The sequence below is a fragment of the Crinia signifera genome, chromosome 2 (genome assembly GCF_055691185.1).
Source record: "Crinia signifera chromosome 2, ASM5569118v1, whole genome shotgun sequence".
NCBI lineage: Eukaryota > Metazoa > Chordata > Amphibia > Anura > Myobatrachidae > Crinia > Crinia signifera.
Window position 1 is genome coordinate 39,208,608 of NC_139218.1, and position 20,680 is coordinate 39,229,287.

General features: G+C 44.0%; 1 long non-coding RNA gene across 1 annotated transcript; it reads right to left on the reverse strand.

Moving 5' to 3' along the window:
• Nucleotides 1–10,120: 10,120 nt before the first annotated feature.
• Nucleotides 10,121–17,350, reverse strand: LOC146059577 (uncharacterized). Its single transcript, XR_014470281.1, has 3 exons — nucleotides 14,890–17,350; nucleotides 13,767–13,879; nucleotides 10,121–13,478 (listed from the first exon to the last, which is right to left on the reverse strand). It is a non-coding gene; the product is annotated as an uncharacterized LOC146059577 (long non-coding RNA).
• Nucleotides 17,351–20,680: the final 3,330 nt, after the last annotated feature.

Below are 20,680 nucleotides of genomic sequence, written 5' to 3' on the forward strand. Positions count from 1 at the left end.
GTAGTATAGTGGTGAGTGGTAGGGCTTGTGAGGGGGGGGGGAAGGGTGGGTAGTGGGAGGGGAGGGGGGGGATTGAGGGTGAGGGGGGGAGTGGAGGGTGATGGGGGGAGAGGTGGGTGGGGGGAGAGGGACGGGGGGCAGGAGGAGGTAGGGGGGGGAGGGGGTGGTTAAGGGGGGGTGAGTAAATTAACCCAACCACACTGTGGGTGAAGCAAGCCAAGGTTCAGGGGGGTGCAGTCACTCAGGCAGGGTTTGAGCTTAGTGTGGCAGCAGCATGGAGCACAGTAGTATAGCGGGGAGGGGTAGGGTTTTGGAGGGGGGGGAGGGGGAGGGGGGAGTGGGAGGGGATGGGAGTGGGGGAGAGGTAGGTGGGTGAGTGAGGTGGGGAGAGGGGGGCAGGAGGGGGAGGTGGAGGGGGGTGAGTAAAGTAACACAGCCACACTGTGGGTGAAGCCAGTCAGGGTTCAGGGGGGTGCAGTGACAGTGGAGGGGGGAGGGGGGAGGTGGAGGGGGGAAGAGGTTGGCGGGGAAGGGGGAGGTGGGGGGGGGATGGGGGAGGGGGGAGGTGGGGGAGAGGGGGAGGGGGAGAGGGGGAGGGGGGTGTAAATGAACCCAGCCACACTGTGGGTGAAGCCAGTGAGGGTACAGGGGGGTGCAGTCACACAGGCAGGGTTGAATGTGGTACAGTGAACCAGTGTGGGTATCCAGGTGTAGGCAGTGACATGGTTCTGGGGGGAGGCTACAGTAACCCCCACCCTCCAGCAGTGACTGACCTGTCTGTGGGCAGGCTCTCCTCGTTGTCCCCCTGGTGTCAAAGGCAGGTGTCCGTGGCGGCGCTCCTCTTGTCCCCAGCTCTATGTGTGCAACCGCTGCAGTAGCCGCACAGCAGCTCCCAGTGTCTGAGCGCAGCGTCCTCTGCGCAGTTCGGGTGTGTAGCTGCGGGATTAGAAGCTCCCAGGTGCTGTCCTGGCGGGTGCCGTGGGCGCACAGCTGCACAGCAATCAGCGCAGCTTCCTCCTGTGCATCATCCGACGGAGCGTCCGCGGCCGCACAGCTGCGGCGGCAGCCGAATTAGACAGCGTCCCCAGTGCAGTCAGCATGGACTTGGGGTATTGTGTGTGCACTTGTGTTTTTTTTGGCAACTAAGTCTGGGTGGGGGATGTGTATTATTTATTTGGCTACATGTGTGTGTGTGTGTGTGTGTGTGTGTATAAGGCTGGGTGGGTGTAACCCCGCCCAGCGTTATAGACACACTCTCTGGATGATTGACACATGTAGCCAAATATATAAGAGATGAGACCATTCAGTGATCAGTAAGGAAATATTGAATAAGAAACACAAACAGGAGGGATTACTGTGGAAACAGTCAACCATAGGATCAGTAGCATGTCGCTGATGGGAGCCCTTAATGTCAGACAGTCAAACGGTTGACATCAAAACATCTCTTGCTAACTAAAGGGGTGTACACACGGAGCAAATGTGTGCTATTTTCTAAGCAATCTGACTAGATTGCTTAGAAATTAAGCACAGATCTCTCCGTGTGTATGCTCCAAGAGATTAAATATCTCTCGCTAACTAACTCAGTGCATGCAGTCAAAATCTAGTCAGATTGCTTAGCAAATGACTGCAAATCTCACTGTATGTACAGAATGAGAGATACTGATCCCAATCTCTCATTCTGATCCACTACCCTGGCTTTTTTTTCTTAAGCAAAATTGCTTAGCACAAATCTCTGCGTGTGTATGTGCTCTCCATGGGAGATCTTGACACCAGCAAAATTGCTTAGCACAGATCTCTATGTGTGTGTGCCCCTGATGGAGCATACACACAGAGATATGTGCTTACTTTCTAAGCAATCTGACTAGATTAAAATAGCACAAATTTGCTCCGTGTGTATGCCCCTTTAGACATTGACAAAAGTTAGACATGCATTAGTTAGACATTGACAAAAGTTAGACATGTATTAGTTAGACATTGACAAAAGTTAGACATGCATTACTTAGACATTGACAAAAGTTAGACATGCATTAGTTAGACATTGACAAAAGTTAGACATGTATTACTTAGACCAGTGGTAGCCAACCCTAGCCCTCGAGAGCTACCAACAGTTCACATTTTCCAGACAACCTAGCTGCTGCACAGCTGCACTCATTAATCACTAACACATTTTAAAAGATACACAGATGGAGCTAATTAGCTCACTTGTGATTCTGTGAGGAGACCTGCAAAACATGCACTGTTGGTAGCTCTCGAGGACTAGGGTTGGCTACCCCAGACTTAGACATTGACAAAAGTTAGACATGCATTACTAATACCCCTTTCACACTCGCAAAAATATCCCAGGTTTGATGCACATGAATGCGCAACAACCCGGGATTTAGCGCAGTTTGAAAGGGTCTACAAAGAATATCCCGGGATGAGCATTCCAAGATAAAACTGTCCACACATGTTTCAATTTTTTTTATTCGGTCATTTCTAGGCTAGGCTCGTGTTTCCAGATTATGGAGTTGATCCTATTAGCCACGATTACTTCGCAAGTGCGAATCATTACAAATCCGGATGCACTTTACGGCAGATGGATTTCGCACTTAAGTGCTCTCTGCCCCATAGGCATGCAAGCAATTTTTAGCGAATCCCGGCTTAGAAAGGGTACACATGGGGCAATGTGTGCTTATGCCCTTATTCAGATCTGATCGCAGTACAAATTTGTTCTCAAAATGGTCAAAACCATGTGCACTGCAGGTGGGGCAGATGTAACATGTATAGAGAGAGTTAGGTTTGTGTGAGTTATTTTGTTTCTGTGCAGGGCAAATACAGGCTGCATTATTTTTACACTGCAATTTAATTTCAGTTTCAACACACCCCATCCAAATTTAACTCTCTCTGCACATGTTACATCTGCCAACCTGCAGTGCACATGGTTTTGACCATTTTGAGAACAAATTTGTACTGCGATCAGATCTGAATAAGGGCCTTAATTTCTAAGCGATTTAGACAGATCGCTTAGAAAAATCGCTCCATGTACTGTATATGGGCCTTAATACCATAATTACATAAATAACTTCATTTATAGAAAGAATGAGTAAATACCAAATTATTTATTTTGATTCTAAAAACATTGCCCTTTCCTTTAATGCTTTTTAATTTGTATTGATTGAACAATTAAAAATGACTGAATTCTAAGTCATTAATTAATTAATATAGATGTTTACAATTCCAATAATTAAATACTCTGCTCTAGTTTTGTTGCTAATGATCTGAGCTGATGCAGTCGTAATTTGTTTAAATCTTCTTAATTGGAGCTGCAGACCCACAGTAGCGCAGCTTACGCCACATAGAAGCAATATTTCATTATTGTTATGGGTTACAATCATACTACAATAATCACAGTGCAAAGAATGGACAACTTGTTAATACTGTATGTCTTAAAATTTATACCTATATTTAAAATACAGTGTTTTTAAATTTAATATGCTCTCCTTTTTGTGCAAATATTTATCTACAGAAAGCTTTATAGTCACAGTTATAGTGACAGAGAGTGAAAAGTACAAACAAGATATTCTGAATATAAAATAAATTGCAAACCTTAATTACAGTATCTTTCATTTAGAGAATTATCAATACTTGGAGAGAGAAAATGACCAAACAGTCAGCTCTAAAGGTTCATTTTTCAAAAACACTACAGCAAATGTCATCCTCAGGTACTGTTTACCATGCTGAAATTGTGCAAACAACTCAAACACAGCGGCATATCTCCCAACATTCAAGTAAGTTGGGACAACCGCATATGCTGAAGGCGTGCCTGAAATTTGGGGGCATAGCCTTCCGATAAAGGGGCGTGGCCTCATGTCAGCGATGCCCCCAGCCCCACTGTCTCCGGGAATAGCTCTTCACCGCAGCGGGTACCAGAGGGGACTCTGCCCCCCCCCCCCCCCTCCAGCTTTTACCAATTTGCTCTCCATAAATGCAGACTGCGCAAGTCTAAACCCCATTAGGGCAGTGCCTGCCAGTCAAAGTCATGGCTGTGGCCTATGGAAGAGCTTGAGGAGGGGCTTGTGAGTGCACAGCTTGCAACTAATATGCCCACTGCAACTTTTGAATATGTATATATTTTTAAATAGTAGTGCACATGGGTTTGGGGTGAGAGGCAGAGCCGCTGCCACTTCCCAAAGTCGCTTGGTGGAGCATAGGAAGGGGCTGATGGATTGTGCTAGGAGTGCCACACAGTTCTGCTGATGGTGTGCACCGACCAACCTGTCTGTCACTCTGTCTATGGCCTCAGTTCGCCTATCTGCCCATCTAAGCCCCAATATGCTGCCCATCCAGTTACCTATCAGTCTATGCTTCCACATGGTGCTCTGTCCATCGTCATACCCATCCCATTGTATCCTCCCATCTGCCCCCCCCCATTCTGTAATCAAGTAGTATCTCACCTGCTCGCTCCCCCCTCCCTCTCTCTCCTTGACACTGTCTCCCTGACAGTCTTTATATTCCTCTTTCTGTCTTTCTAACACTGTTTATAGCTCTACCTTTCTCTGACACTCTCACCCTGACAGTCTCACCAATACACTCTTCCTGACAGTCTCTTTACATAGTTACATAGTTACATAGTAGATAAGGCTGAATAAAGACTTGCATCCATCTAGTTCAACCTACGTTTTAATAGCTTATCCCTTGTAAAAGACAGAATATGGTTCTTATTAGTACCCCTGGATATTTTTATCCAATAAATGCTTGTCCAACCTTATTTTGAACGTATTTATTGTATCTGCCAACACCACCTCTCCAGGAAGAGAGTTCCAAAGTTTGACTGCTCTGACCGTAAAGAATTTTTTTCTTTTGAGGGAACGAAATCTTTCTCTCTCCCTTTCTCTGACAAGGTCTCTCTCTCCCTTTCTCTTTATGAAAAGGTCTGTCTACATTTCCTTATGACAAGGTCTCTCTCTCCATTTTTTTCTCTCTGACAATGTCCCTCTCTCTTTCACTCTATGACAATGCCCTTCTATCCGACACTCTGGATGAGATTTAATAGGATGAGCGACTCAGAAAGTGAGGGATTTGGTAAGAAATCTTCAGTTTTTGTAAAGTGGAAATCATTTACACTGCAAAACCAGTTAGATTTTCTAGTGTAAATGATTGCCGCTTTAAAAAAACCTGGAGATTTCTTACCAAATCTCTCACTTTCTGAATCTCTCCTATTAAATCTCACCCCTTATCTCCCTGATAATCTGTCCCTCACTCTCTCTACCCCTGAAAACCCTTTCCCTTACCCTGCCCCCGAGAGTCTCTCTCCCCCTTTCCCTTAAAACATTTCTCTCTCCTTGTCCCTCACGCTTTCTTTACTTGACACTGTACAATCTCTCTGTCTCTTTCAAACACACTCTACCTCTATGTTTCTCACATTTGGGGTTTCAGCATGTAGGGGCGTAGAAATTGGACATCTCAGGGATTGCATATTGAGTTGAATTCTAGTACACGAGAGGAACACTGAAACTAGCATTTGCATATTAGCATTCCTATGATTCCAGAAACAGGTGCTAGAGCAAATCCAGCAATGTCCACCACTGAATCAGGTCCAGAGTTCTCAATTGCCACTGCAGGACACGCCCTAGGTGGAGTTAGGCATGACCTTTGGGTGGAGTATGACACATCTCTCGGCATTCTCCTACCAGCTTAAATCGCCCTTCCAAAAGTAGTCATGCATGGCTCATGCGCATGTGCAGACCTATGAGAAGTCCTCTTTTTTTCTGCGATTCTGGCAGAATTGCTCCAGAGAGGTAAATATAAAAAAAATAATTTGTGCATTGTGTGTGGTGTGGGCCCCCCTGGTATTTAGGGGCTTATATGCACTGCATACACCCATTACAAATAAGCCTCTGATAACACTGAATCACAGAGCTACGCTCCGAGTCCCACAGGTTCCTCAGTTAGTGACCTGCAGCCATGCGTATACAGAATGTGACCCCAGGTCACGCTTGCGCACAGGCAAGACAGAGTACCAGTAAGCAACACAGCTATTGAAGTACAGTGTTACTATAACACATCAGCCTTCCCAGTAACTGGGCAATACTGAATTGCTCCGGTAGTTGGATACTTAATTATTACCGGCTAAACATAGATGTTCTTAAAGGTTGGTATCCCACACGGCCGCAAAACTCTGATGCCATTACATCCTACCCCAAGTATACAAAGGAGTATGCAGATACAATTGGGAACTTTCACATGATATAAAAAGAGCATAACAAATATCCATCTAGGGGTCCATTTAAATCCATAAAAAAAAAAAAACCTGAGAACTGTGCGGGTGTGAGGTGAAAACATGATTACCTAATTATATACTAACTGGCAAGAATATAATTAAAACACAGCGCTAATGATGCTGTAGAGAAACATACCTGTGAGAGAAATTTTAGAGGCATAGGAAGATAAATATTAAACTATTACTTGCCTAATCATAGGGTGATTGGCAGTGATGTGATATACACTATAAAATTGCCTTGCATGAATTCTTACTCCATGGGATTGATTAATACAGTTAGGTTGATTAACTGTAGTTATAAAATACCAAAGTTTTAAATGAAAAATACAATATACATATGTAAGTAACTACTATAAAATATTTTGCCTCTAAACCCCCCCCCCCCCCCCCCCCTCCCCTTACATTTCTGTTCTGCTACTGTGTACAAAGTTATATTTCAGAGAGTAGTCTAAGATAAATATTTAGCTGTTTAGAAGGTGGCCAAAATAATATCATTTAATGTCACTACGGGTTGAGTATTCCTTATCCAAAATGCTCGGGACCACGAGTATTTTGGATAAGGGACTTTTGTAGATTTCAGAATTTTTTTTTTCATGCTTACCTTGTCCCCTGGTGGTGCTCCAATGGTCCCCCATGTACACGGTGTCCACGGCACCCATCGGAATCCTCTTCAGCGACATCCCCAAGGATGCATTACGCGGGTGCACGGTTGCGCCAGTGACGTCACTTGGGGTGGGGATGCCGCTGAAGAGAGTTCTGATGGCCACCGTGGGATGAGGCAAGTGTGGAAAAAAGGTGTGTGTGTGTGTGGGGGGGGGGGGGGGGGGGCAGGAACGGGACACGAAATATTCTGAACCACGTTTTTCTGAATATTTAGGTTTTTGGATATATACGGATAAAGGAGACTCAACCTGTGTTACACAGGACAGTATGTACCAAAGCAATGGCGGAACTTGTGGGTGGTTAGACCAGGTGCAAAATTAATTGGACCCCCCTCCTCCACTCCAACCCAAGCTCACAATATGCCACATAGCAGTGGGTGGAATTAGTGGGCCCCTTACCTCACGGGCCCCGATGCAGAGCACCCCTGCTGCACCAATCATAGTTCTGGCATCCGGTGTCAAAGGTTTTTTTGTGGTCAATCATACAAAAATGCCATTTTCTGAGGTCTGGCTGCACCAAGCTCCGAAAAGCTTATAGGATTCTCTTTGCGATGGAAACTGAGAGGGATCCAATCAGCTTTTACCCAGTATCCCCCGTGCCTTTCATATCATCAGATGCCGGCACAGAAGGACTTTCAGGTCATATGCCCGGTAGTCTGCACTTTGCAAAGGATAGCGCTTATAGAGACCTACCTGTACATTGCTGTTAAGAAGGCTGAACTGGACGGGATACTAACAACAGCCTGTAACACAGAACTAATAAGCAAAAAGCTAAAAACGGCACTGTCCCAAAATCATCCAAGGGTCCCCATTTTTTTCACGGTACCTAAGGTACATAAAAGCGAGACCCATAATATCAGCGCCTGATTCCCTGTACCAGCCCATATCCCAGTTCCTTGACGGGATACTTCAGCCGCTGATCATAAAACATCCTAGGTACATAAAAGACACTACCTCCTTTTTAAATAAATTGAAGGAGATTGATGCAGTACCACTGGACACGATCATATGTGTATTAGACGTCAACAGTCTATACACATCGATCCCCCATGCACCGGGCCTAGCAGCCATGGAAGAATTCCTCAGGGAAGAAGACCTCCAGTCCTTGGACATCAAGCTATTTATTCAACTGCTGGCACTAACCTTGAAACGGAATTACTTCCTCTTTAATAAAGAATTTTACTTACAACTTACAGGGTGCTCAATGGGGAGTAATGTTTCCCCATCCTTTGCGAACGTGTTCATGTTCCAAGAAGAACAACGGATGTTCTTTCAAGATCCCAACACAGCAGCCCACATTCTCCTCTATTCACGATTTATCGACGACCTATTCATCCTTTGGACGGGGGGTGAGCCTGCATTGATAAGACTCCTGGAACATCTTAACCAGAGGCAATCACCTATCAAAGTGACCTCACAATATTCTAGAGAATCCTTAAACTACCTTGACGTGCAAGTGTCCATCAGCCAAGGCAAGATCCATACTTCAGTTTACTCAAAACCCACAGACAAGAACACCCTGCTTCAACATAACAGCCACCATCCACGGGCCCTGATAAAGGCATTACCCAGGTCACAAATGATCCGGGTGGCCAGAATCAGCAATGACCCAAACAACACTAAGATGGAGCTAGACAAACAAATTGCCAAGTTTGAAGCACGTGGGTACCATAAAAGAAGGCTATTGCAACAGAAAGAGGAAGTATTACAGATGAAGAGAGAAGATCTTCTACAACCAACTCCTCGTTCACAAGAGCAGACCCTTCCATGGATCTCGAAATATAACACCACAAGTGCCGTCATCCCCAGAGCCACCAGAGCACTGTGGCCCATACTTACCACAGACGGTGAATTGCCTGGTCTGAAGCATCTGAGACCAATGGCGTGTTACACCAGGGGCAAAAATTTAAAGGACTTTCTTGTGCATAATGACATCTCCGACTTTGCACAAACTACACAGCCCAACACCTTCCTCAAAAAAACCCCGGGATGTTACAAATGTGTGAAGTGCACAACTTGCACCCACATGATCACCGGCAAGGAATTCGCCAACTCCAAGGGCGACCAGAAATTCCAGATTAGACACGTGCTCAGCTGCAAATCCACCCACGTGGTCTATATAATCACATGCCCCTGCCACAAACTATACGTGGGTAAAACCATAAGATCGGTGAGGGAAAGGATGGCCCTTCATCGCTCGGCCATAAAAAACGCACTTGACGGCAAGATAGTGGACCAACCTGTGGCCAGGCACTTCGTGGCCATGAAACACAAATTGTCGGAGTTAAAACACATCATCATAGACCATGTTCCCTGGAGCAGAAGAGGCGGAGACAGAGAAGGAATCCTGCTTCGTAAGGAAACAAAGTGGATCTTCACGCTGGATTCCTGTAGCCCTGCGGGCCTTAATGAGAGACTGTCCCTTAATATCTTTTTATAAAACCAGGAGTCATGCTCTCTATTCTGAAGACCTCATCTGGATTAACCGACACAGATATGTCGGTTCCCTGCTCGATTTGCGTACCCACCTCCCGTTCTTTCCCCCCCTCTCCCTTTCCCTCCCCCCCCTTCCCCCCCCTCTCTCCCCCCTTCTTCCCCCTCCCTCCCCCCCTCCCCTCCTCCTTTCCAACCACCAATACGCAAGAATTCACCACTTACCAGGACTGCTGAAATTATCTTTTTTTATAGTTTAAATAATCCTAAACACTCCTAGCCAACCCTGGGTATCCATGTGTTCATTATCTGAGTTATAACCATAATCATTAGTACAGCAGAAACATGGACAGATTGCCAGCCACCGTACTGTTTTTAAAGTGATGCCATTATTTTTACACAGCACTATTTGCACTTTATATATGTAATGCCTGATCCAGGCCATGTACACCATGTCATATTTCAATAATTATTTCACGCATCATCTGTATTTTTCTTAATCATGTTCACACTCTCTCATGCAGACGCCGCCTGCCGGATCACCTAGGCAACCAGCAGACGCCAGAAGCGTTACCAGGGCACGGACGCAGGGAAACAATCCCCCCACCCCCGGTGACGTCAGCGGAAGTCGGCGGAAGCCGGGTTGAACGCCGGAGACGGACGCTGAGAGGAGGGCTCACGTTTTCTTCACACACTACTTAAGGTACTTATTTTCCTTATCATATTGTCTTGTACACCTTGAAAACGGGGAGCGTTGTCCCCGAACGTCGGTCACCATTGTGCAATAAATTGTCTTCACACAAGTCCGTCGGAGTGCCGCTGATTGTACCATAGCAGAGACCTACATTCCCCCTTGCCAGAGGGCACCCACGGCAGCTGCACTAGCACCCCGGGAGTGCCAGGCTGACACATCCTATATATATAAATATATATATATACTGTACATATATACACAGATTAGATAATCAAGCAGCGACAGGAAATGCTGCAATCCGACGTTTCGTAACGATAAACTGTGCAAAATACAGAACACAAGTCAATAGAACCAATTACTATGGTCAATACACATACCCCCTAAATATACAGTATTTAAAAACAAATATTATATTTTTGTGAACTTTTGTAAATCGAGGAAAACTGTATCCAAATAGATCCCAATAGGACAGTAAGTTCCCTTTAAATATCAATAATGACATGCATCTACATACAGTATTTTAGAAGATAAACTGGTTATTTTGACATTTATATGATAAAACAACAGTCACAGCTGTGCAACTGCCCGAATCTGACTCCTCCACAAAGATAGGAAAGTTATTGTCAGGCACTGAAACAAACAGACAGTGCCTGCAGCACGCTCCGCATTTGCCTTCATTATAAAAATCAAAAAAGGACTTTCCGCTATTCATCTGCAATTCAGCTTTGGGATTTTATATTTCAACTATGGCATGACTTTAATGTCATACAATAACTCCCAGCTTGAAATAAATGTATTACCTATCTGCTAGATTCCCCGCGGTTGTGATTTGTGCAGGAGTTTAAATTATTGATTTAGTACAAAAAGAAATCCCATGCTTAAAAAACATAATGAATGGCCTTGCGATTTAGAGTTGAATAATTATTTGTAATCCTTCGAGCTATAAATTAGTGCTACAAAATGTAAAATGCTAATTATAATTTTATTTGTTAAGTATTTTATTTCCAATAATGTCTCCTGCCACACTTAACTAAAAAAAATGAAAATACAATATTAAACAATATGGATGTTGCATCTTATAATACATATTATACAGTATATCCTATAATTTTATCTATAGATGATCAGGATTATGTTTTTGTTTTAGCTCTGTTTTGGTTTTGTTGGTTTCCAGTTTGTGGTTTTGCAGCATACCAAACATTATATACTGTACGTAAAGGTGTGCACACACAGTGCGATTCTCTTTCTCTTTGATCCCGATTCGAACGGGATCGAAGCGTACAGCAAGCAAAACACATTCAATTTTGACTATATAGTACAGATTTGTACTATATAGTCTTGACTTCACAGTCTAATTTTCTATTTGATTTTAGGCCCCCATACACTATACAATTTGGGCATGATTTCACCCAATTTGGATGAATTGGGCAGTAATATTGGCCCAAATCGTGTGTGACCCCCCTTCCCTTAAACATCTAAATTCTAGAGGAAAAAAAAATACACAATGGGTGAGATTTAATAGGATGAGAGATTTGGTAAGAAATCTCCAGTTTTTTTAAAGTGACAATCATTTACACTACTAAATCAAACTGGTTTTGCCGTGTAAGTGATTGCCTCTTTAAAAAAAAATTGAGATTTCTTACCAAATCTCTCACTTACTGAATCTCTCATCCTATTACATCTCACCCTATGGGTGACATTCTATGGAGTGAGATAAATGCGCATGTTTTTATATCGCACCACATCGCCGCTATTCGCCCTTTTTAAAATCGCATTTTTTGGTTATAATTCGCATATTTAATGGGATGCGCTTTGGAGGCTGAAAAGTGCGAAGTGGTGCGATTTGCGGCGAAGCGGTGCGTATTTAAGTCACAAAAAAGTGTGATTTATTACGCCGGTCATGTGCGAGTTTTGGACCAAACGGAGTGCGATTTACAAAACTGTCTCCGCATGACTAAGAACCCCCCAACCTATTGGCCCACCTCTGTCCCCTCCATTATGCATCACACCCCTTATATAAAGGGGCACTGGCGCCATTTCACTCTTTGATAGGAAGTAAGGAGCATGGAGAGGAGCAGTGGCAGTGTGAGCAGAGGAAGAGGTGTTGGTGGCAGAGTGAGGAGTGGCAGAGGGAGCAGTGGCAGAGTGAGGAGTGGCAGAGGGAGCAGTGGCAGAGGGAGCAGTGGCAGAGTGAGAAGTGGCAGAGGGAGCAGTGGCAGCAGCCAGCCAAGTGGGAGAGCCAGCAGTGTGGCAGGCAGCATGGCCACAGCAAGGCCAGCCCCAGACCAGGCCCTGGCCGTCCAGCCCCAGCAGGAGGAGGTGGAGGATCCGCTGGCATCCCCATCCTATAGCCAAGACCTTGACCATACCCCACAGCAGCTGCAGGAGGGCCACATGTCAGAGGTGGAGGAAGATGGAGGTGAGGAGGAGGAAGACACTGGCATGGAGGAGAAGGGGTACATGGCTGGAGTAGAAAATGAGGAGGAGGAGGTGGAAGCTGGCCGCACAAAAAGTGGCCGGAAGGTCAGATTTTCCTACGAGGAAAATGCTGCGCTTGTCCGGGCTATCATGCCTGTGTTTGACCGGTTACTTGGGAGAACTCACCACAAGACCACTGCACAGCGCAAAAGGGCTATGTGGAAGGACATCTCCCAGGCGGTGAACGCTGTAAGTCAGCACAAGCGCCTGGTCAGAAATGTCAAGAAGAGATTCAATGACATCAAAAGGCAGCTGAAAAGTAAAATGGCAATGGAGTTGGAGGAGGCCACCAAGACTGGCGGAGGAAGCCCCACCACTGTCTGCTACACGTCCTATGAGGTCAAGTTGAAACGAATCATACCCCCTGAGGTCCTGCCTGGCATGCACGTCGCGGATACCGATAGGCCGCAAACGCCATCCAGAGCTGGTAAGTGTGACCACATGCAATCTTAAACATACATGCCAATGTTTTCAAACTGTAATGTTCACTTGAATTGTTATGCTAAGTAAAGTGCTGCTGTGGAACTACATAGCCCAGCAAGGTCATGCACAATAAATTGCCTGCTCCTACTTTCAAATTGCTCATAGTGCTGGGCCTTGTAGTTCCACAACTGCTGATATTGATCAACACTGTAACATGTATGTGGCCAAAAACACATAGGTGTACTGGTGGTTTAGCCGCCATGGCTACATACCACAGATTATCCAACAGTTGTAATGTGTCCCATAGTTTAATAATACTCTAATAAAATAATCAGGTAAAAAACAGATGTCAAATAATGTGGGAACTAAATAATGTAGTCCTTTTGTCCATTAATGTCATTTCAATGCATGTTTGCCGTAAATGCTTATCCATTGCAAGGTACATAATGGCTGCCCATCTTTCCTTTCACAGATTGTCCGTCCCGAAGTGCTCACGCATCAAAGACAAGAAGGCCCGTTGCTGCAGAATCTGTGGAAGCAGGTAAATGAACAAAAAACAGGCCATTACACATAAAGTACACACACCCATGTCACATCAACAATATGTCACAATACATTCATCTCCTGCTGCTACATTGCAACGGAAATGAATGTAATCTGACCAAGCCATCTCACTTATTATTAATGTCAATGTTACATGCTGTATCGGGGTACATGTGTAAGTACATAAGACCCCTAGGTATGTGCGTCCAGCATATCAAGCACTTTCTAAAACAGTACTGAAGAGAGTCTGGCCTATATATGCATCAGTACTTACCTCCTCATCTGTATTCACAGGTACTATACAACTAGGAACACATCAAACAGATTCTTCGATGATGCTGTTGGACGAAATGGACATCATTCTCAAACCCGTGGAGACCTTTGCGGCTGAGGAGGAAATACAGACCTCATCACAGAGTGATCTTCCCCCAAGTGGGGTGTCTCCCAACCCACCCCCACCCACAAACACACCCCATACAGCAGCTTCTGCTTCCCAAGTAGCTAACTCCTTGGTCAATTTCAAGGACAAACAAATAGAATTTATGGCCTCCCAAAGCCTGCAAATAGGTAACATCCAGGGTTACATGCGTGACACGTTCCTTCAATTACGAAAAATTGCACGTAGTGTACGGGTAGGTGTAGGTACTCATGTGCGCATTGCTAATAGCATTGACACCCGTTTTGCAGATCTAACTTCTGCTGTAAGGGAACAGAATAGCCATATTGGCAGCCTTGCGCAAAGTATAGCTGCACTAAGCCAATCATGCACAGCGCAGACCAATGCCTTAATAGGTATGCAGGCCCAACTACAGCAGATGGAAGGCAATGTTGTAGGTGCAGCAGCATCAACTCTCAGTAGTGTATCTAGCACCCCAATAAGTGGCTCCCCCACTTCCCCACCCCGTCGGAGTATTAGGACCCGTGGTGGCCTGGGTGCAGGTTCAAGAAGTGGTGTAGGGTGGCCTGATTGTGGGAGAAGATAGGTCATATTTTTGATACTTTTGTAATTTGCATCTAATATGCAATACATCTTGTTACATCCCCCGACAGTTTTAATGTTTTACTGACAAAAATGCAGATTGCTTCTGACATAGTATACTGCAGTAAAAATGTCTAACCGCATACCATTTTGTCAGTGTATTATTTATGAACCAATTGTTGTGTGAATTATGACATAGTGTAATGGTATATGACAATGGGATTGCTGTAAAGTAGTGTTGGGTAACTCCTGGCCCGTCAAAGGTTGTGGAACTACATATTCCAGCAAGCTCTGACACTCATGGTTTGGACTATAATGGTTATAGTGTGTCAGGGCATGCTGGCACGTGTAGTTCCACAACACCAGTGAGCCATGTTTTACAGCAAACTTCATTCATACATGTATCAAATGTACTTACAAGCTTGATACCAGCAAGGGATAGGTCAGCACCACCAGCTGCATCCGTTGGGCTCTGTGTATTAGGCTAAATGTGGGTGGAAACAGATGGTATTGGTAAATAATTTGTTTATGAGTACACTTACAGCAAAGGTACATTTTGGAATACAGGGCACATGTGCTTACCAGAAAAGTAACGGCTGATGATGAATGTGCGCACCAGATTCCCCCTCTGCGTACCCCTCACTACCCGAGGTGTGGTAGGTTTTGCTTCCTGCACGACTGCTGCATGTTCCTCCTCCACATAGGCAGGTTGGGACAGGGCTATGTTGTGCAACATGCAGCAAGCCTGGACGATCATTACTACTTTTGCAGGGTGGTAAAGCAGCGTACCCGATGACCGGTCCAAACACCGGAATCGACTCTTCAAAACCCCAAATGTGCGCTCCACCACATTGCGGGTTGCAATATGGGCTTCATTATACCGGTGCTGTGCAGGGCCCTCTGGGGAGCGCAAAGGTGTCATGAGCCAGGAAACACACCCATATCCTGAGTCACCTAAAACACAGATAGGAAGTGATTGCCTTATATGGCAAGGTATGTGTTTTTTGCAAACAGGAGACACTGGTAGAAGAACAATATGCTTGTGAAACAGGAAACACACACATTAGAGCAGGTACAAATAGGGACAGACAGGGTAATATGTAAAAAGGTACTTACCTAGTAGCCAGCCCTCTGGCATTTGGTGGTCGGTAAATCGGTTCCAGAGGGCTGAGTGTCTCAGAATATAGGCGTCATGGCAGTTCCCAGGAAAGCCTGCAACAACACTCAGAATTTTGAGGTGAGCATTGGAAACAACCTGCACGTTCAGGGAGTGCCGCCCACGCCTATTGACGTAGACGTGGCCCCGCACGTGCGGTGCCCTTATCCCAATGTGTGTGCAGTCTATAGCTCCCAGCACACGAGGGAATGCTGAGAGTCTATAGAAAGCCAACTTGTGGTCCTGCCACTCCAACTCAGAACTGGGGAATCTGATGTATGTGCAAGTAACACTTGAGTAAAATGCTTAGAGAAAGTGGCCTGTGATACCCCCAAGGACCATGAGGTCACAGACTGAGTGGAGCCTGTGGCCAAATAGTAGAGGGCACACATTAATTTGTGCAGCCCAGACACTGCATAGTTGCCTCCCCCAAAAGGGTCCAAATTATCTCTCACCTGCTCATATAAGTCCAACAGGTTAATGCGGTTCAGCCTAAACATCCCCACAACCTGTTGATCTGAGAGGGAGTCCAGGTACAGCCGAGCACGATACATACGTGGGGTACGCAGTAGTCGGGGGGCTACCTGGATCTGGCGCGCAGCTTCCTCCCTCCTGCGCAGCTCCTCCAAATGGGCCACATCACAAATAAGCAACTCCAAACCACTCTGCAAAATCTCCATGTCTCAAACCCTCACAGGTGTCCTTAATGATGTTGGGGTTTATGTAGGGGTGTTTCTGAGTGAAAATGAGGGCATCTGTGCTAAAATTAACCATGTGTGCACTTGACCAAAGTGAGTTCTGGGCCAAATCGCCAAACAGAACCTGGTCTGAAATAAGTGCGATTATTAGACACCTAAAAAGTGCGATTTGCGAAAACGCATTGCATTAAATAAGCGATTTGTATACTTTTCTGTACGAAAACATCTGGATGCGATATAAATGCGAATTTATCACGCACTTTTGGTCCGCATGCGTTAACGCACATAATATGCGATTTAAGTCCCTTAGCGCATCCTATTAAAAAGGCGATTTGACGGAAAAATGCGATGTCGCCATTTTGTTTACTAATTAACGCCAAAAAACAGAAATCTCATCCCATAGAATGTCACCCTATGTGTCTAATCTTTCTTTATGGCTTAATTACTGTAATATTTTTATTAGCTTTGTTGCTTCTTTTGACTTTTTCCAGTTGTATGATGTCCTTTTGTAGAGCAGGGTCCAGAATTGAAGTCCATATTCTATATGCAGTCTAACCAATGCTTTGGAAAGAGACATAATTACATTTAAGTCCCAAGTCTCCATACCCCTTCTTATACAGGCTAATATCCTGTTGCCCTTATTTGTTGCTACATGACATTGAGCACTACACCCCAGTTTGTTATCAATTTGGACTCGTAGATCCTTTTCCAGTTCTGATTTACACAATGCAACCCCGTTTAGGTTATAAACTCACTGGTTATGTCTCCCAAGATGCATACCCTTGCATTTATATACATTAACCCTCATTTTCCAATGTTTTGCCCACTCTTCTAGTTTATTTAGATTACTCTGAAGTGTGGCGACACCTTTGAATGTTCTAATTAGCCGGCTTGGTTATGTGTCATTAGCAAAAAGTGATAAAATGGAGAGTGATAAACAACCAGCCAATCAGCTCCTACCTGTCATTTTTCAAACCCAGCCTATAACATAACAGATAGGAGCTGATTGGCTGGCTGTTTATCACTCTACATTTTATCACTTTTTGAAGCTTGATACATCAGGCCCTTAGACTTTTCTGAGTATACTCATACCAATATCATTAATGAATATGTTAAACTAGGTGATTCATCGCGCCCTCCGGGCGCTCTTCACACCGTTGTGAGGGGCTTCGCCCCATTAGAAGTAGAAATATATGTGAGTGTGAGATATAGTGTCATTTGCCGAATAATGTTCTTAAAGTGCATTTGAGTGAGAGCATAAATGTTTAGAAATGAAAGTGCATATAATTGCAAAGGGGGTGTAGTCTGTGATAGTGTTATGAATTATTATTATTTTTTTTTTAGAAATGTTACCTAATGTAGATGTAGGAAATATGTATTTAAATAGAAATGTCTTATAAGAACATTTTGAAAACAGGTTGAACATTGTGAAGCATTTATTGTAAACATTGTAAAAAGTGAGGAAAGTGCAGTTATATAAATAAGGTTAGTAAAGTCACATATTGTAGTACTACGACATGTTACATTTGGAAAACGTCATTAAAAACCACATTTTTGGTAAATTGTCTATTGTTAGAAAGTAGTTGTCCTTGTTCTTCATTTGGGGTAATGTGGACTTTGACTTGATTTGGTTGTCTTGATCTTGATAAAGCCACGTAAAGTTGACCATGTGAGAAGACAGAAGTTTGTAGATGAATTCCAACGTGATTGAATGTTTGTCCTTGGGATTTGTTAATAGTGATTGCATAGGCTGGAATGATTGGAAATTGGTGACGGTTTAGGATAAATGGCAAAGTGGTATCTATTGGAGCCAAATCAATGCGAGGAATAAAGACAATGTCACCTTTGTTGCAATCGGATATAATTTTTGTAGTTATGAAGTGAGGTGCTAAGTTTTCAATAATTAATCGTGTACCATTACACAATCCTTTTTTGGGGTTAAGGTTGCGAAGTAGCATGACAATAACTCCCTTTTTTAACAGTAAGATATGTGGAGGCATTCCAGAAGGAGTTTGCTCATGTAGAAATTCCAGGGGGAAGTTTAAAGTGTCGTTGGGGTCTTCACTTACGACGGAGTCAGCGCTGTAATAAATTTGTGGAATTCCAGGTATTAATCCAATAATGTTGCGATTCATTTCAAGTGTGTGGGCATTTGTTGGAGCAAGAATTACTCTTTTGGAAAGTTCTTCTACGGACATGTTTTGTACATTGTTAAAAATGGTACTAATGAGATCGTCTGTAGTTAGCATATGTTGTGGGATTTCAATGATATTTGTTTGTGATATTTCTGGTATTGGTGGTACAGTTCCCATTCCAACTTGTAAAAGCCATGTATTATGTTCTAGTTGTCCTTCACTGCGCATGTTTGTAGTGAGAGTTAGATGCCTGAAATGTTGCCATAGGTGACTGGCTTTTATGCAGCATTCAATGATATCCGTTTGTGTTCCTCTTGGCAAAACAGGAAGTGTCTGTCTAAAATCACCTCCTAATACAATAATTTTGTTTCCACATGGTTTGGTGTTGTTCATAATTTACTGTAGAAGTGTGTCAATGCATCGAAGACCATGTTTGGGGAGCATAGTTATTTCATCAAAGAGAATGACAACAGCTTGCCGTAATAGTTCTGCTTCTGGGGACGTTAGTCTCATGCAAGAAAAGGATGTATCAAGTAGTGGGACAGGTAGCTTAAATCCACTGTGAACAGTGCATCCACCTTTGAGTAAAGTATCTGCAATTCCTGTGGTAGCAAACGGCAATATGATGTTACCTTGACCTCGTATATACGCAATGAGCGTAGTGTACAGGAATGTTTTGCCGGAACCTCCTGGGCCATCAACATAAAAGCAGTGGTTGTGACTGTGGGGCAGATGTATTAAACCTGGAGAAGAGATAAACTGGAGATAAAGTGGAAGGAGATAACGCACCAGCCAATCAGATCCCAACTGTCATAGTTCAAACACAGCTGATTGGCTGGTGCGTTATCTCTTCCATGTTATCTCCACTTTATCTCCAGTTTATCTCTTCTCCAGGCTTAATACATCTGCCCCTGTATTCCTTATGTACTGCCATGACTATGGTGTTGAAAGCAGCTAACTGCTGATTGTTAAGCATTGCAATGTTGTGATTTGCTAAATTTTGTTCTTCAAGGACATTATATGCTTGTTCTTGTGGTGCATTTCCGGTGGGAATTGGCAAGCCAAGCAGTTCACATGACAATCCATGTTGTTGTAAAATGGAGTTAATGTGGTGGAGTGCTTTGCTTTGGGCTATGTGTTGGGTGGTATTGTGTTGAAAGTCAAGAGTGAATTGAATAAGGTGATCTTCCCACAACCGAAGTGGTTCAGCAGGCTGACAAAAGCAACATATGTAGGCGAACATTTCTCTTAACTGTTTAGGCATAATGTATGTGGCTGCATCTGTTAAAGAGTTATACCATTCGATATCTGATGCAAGAAGTCCATGTGCTAAAGCAGCAGCTTTAAAGGTTTCACAAACAACACCATTGACCGTTTGCAATGCTTGGAAACTGATAGCCCCAGGAACATGTAGCAGTAACATGCGAAGGTAAAAGCGCTCCTCATTTTTTATACTAACGGTAAACATGCGTGCAACAATTTTGTCTCCACCACGTTCAATCTGAAGTTTGTTCGCTGGGTCGTAAGTTGTCTTTGATTTCCGTCCAAGTTGGATTAGCAGTGAAGGTAACAAAAACATCTGGAGCTCCCCACTTTGAAAAAATAGACATAGCGTCACAGCAACGCTCTCGCATGTGTCTTGGTGATCCTTCAAAGGTTGAGGGCAAAATCACAGGCACACCAGGTTGCATGTCACAATTATCAGCCATGTTTGCAAGGTGATCTGCAAGTCCCTGATACTGTTCAGCTTGTAAACGTTTTTGATTAAGACGAATGTAGTTTAATCGATTTGCTTCCACTTGAAGGTATGAATCAACTAACCACTGTTGAGTCAATTTGCCAGCAGACATGATGGGGCTGAATTGGTGACGAATAGTTAAGGCGGCCTTGTACTGTAACATGGAAACATTTTTGTTTACTGGATTAAGTTTAGCTGTATTGTATGACTGACATTGCCAATTTGGTTGCCATCCTGGTTCGCCATAGGGGAAAAGAAGTGCATATGTCATTGGATCCATGTTTGGGCTTAAAATATTTAAATGGATAAATGGTTGGTTAGGATTGTCTGGGTTTTTTGGATATATGCGGATGTCTCGTTTGAATGGTGGCTCACTATCTTCATTGACAAAGATCATAGCTACTTCGTTGGATGTGGGTGTGTTGTATCGTCTTGAATCAGATTGTCGATCACGTCTTAGCGCCATGCTTATTACTGGAATG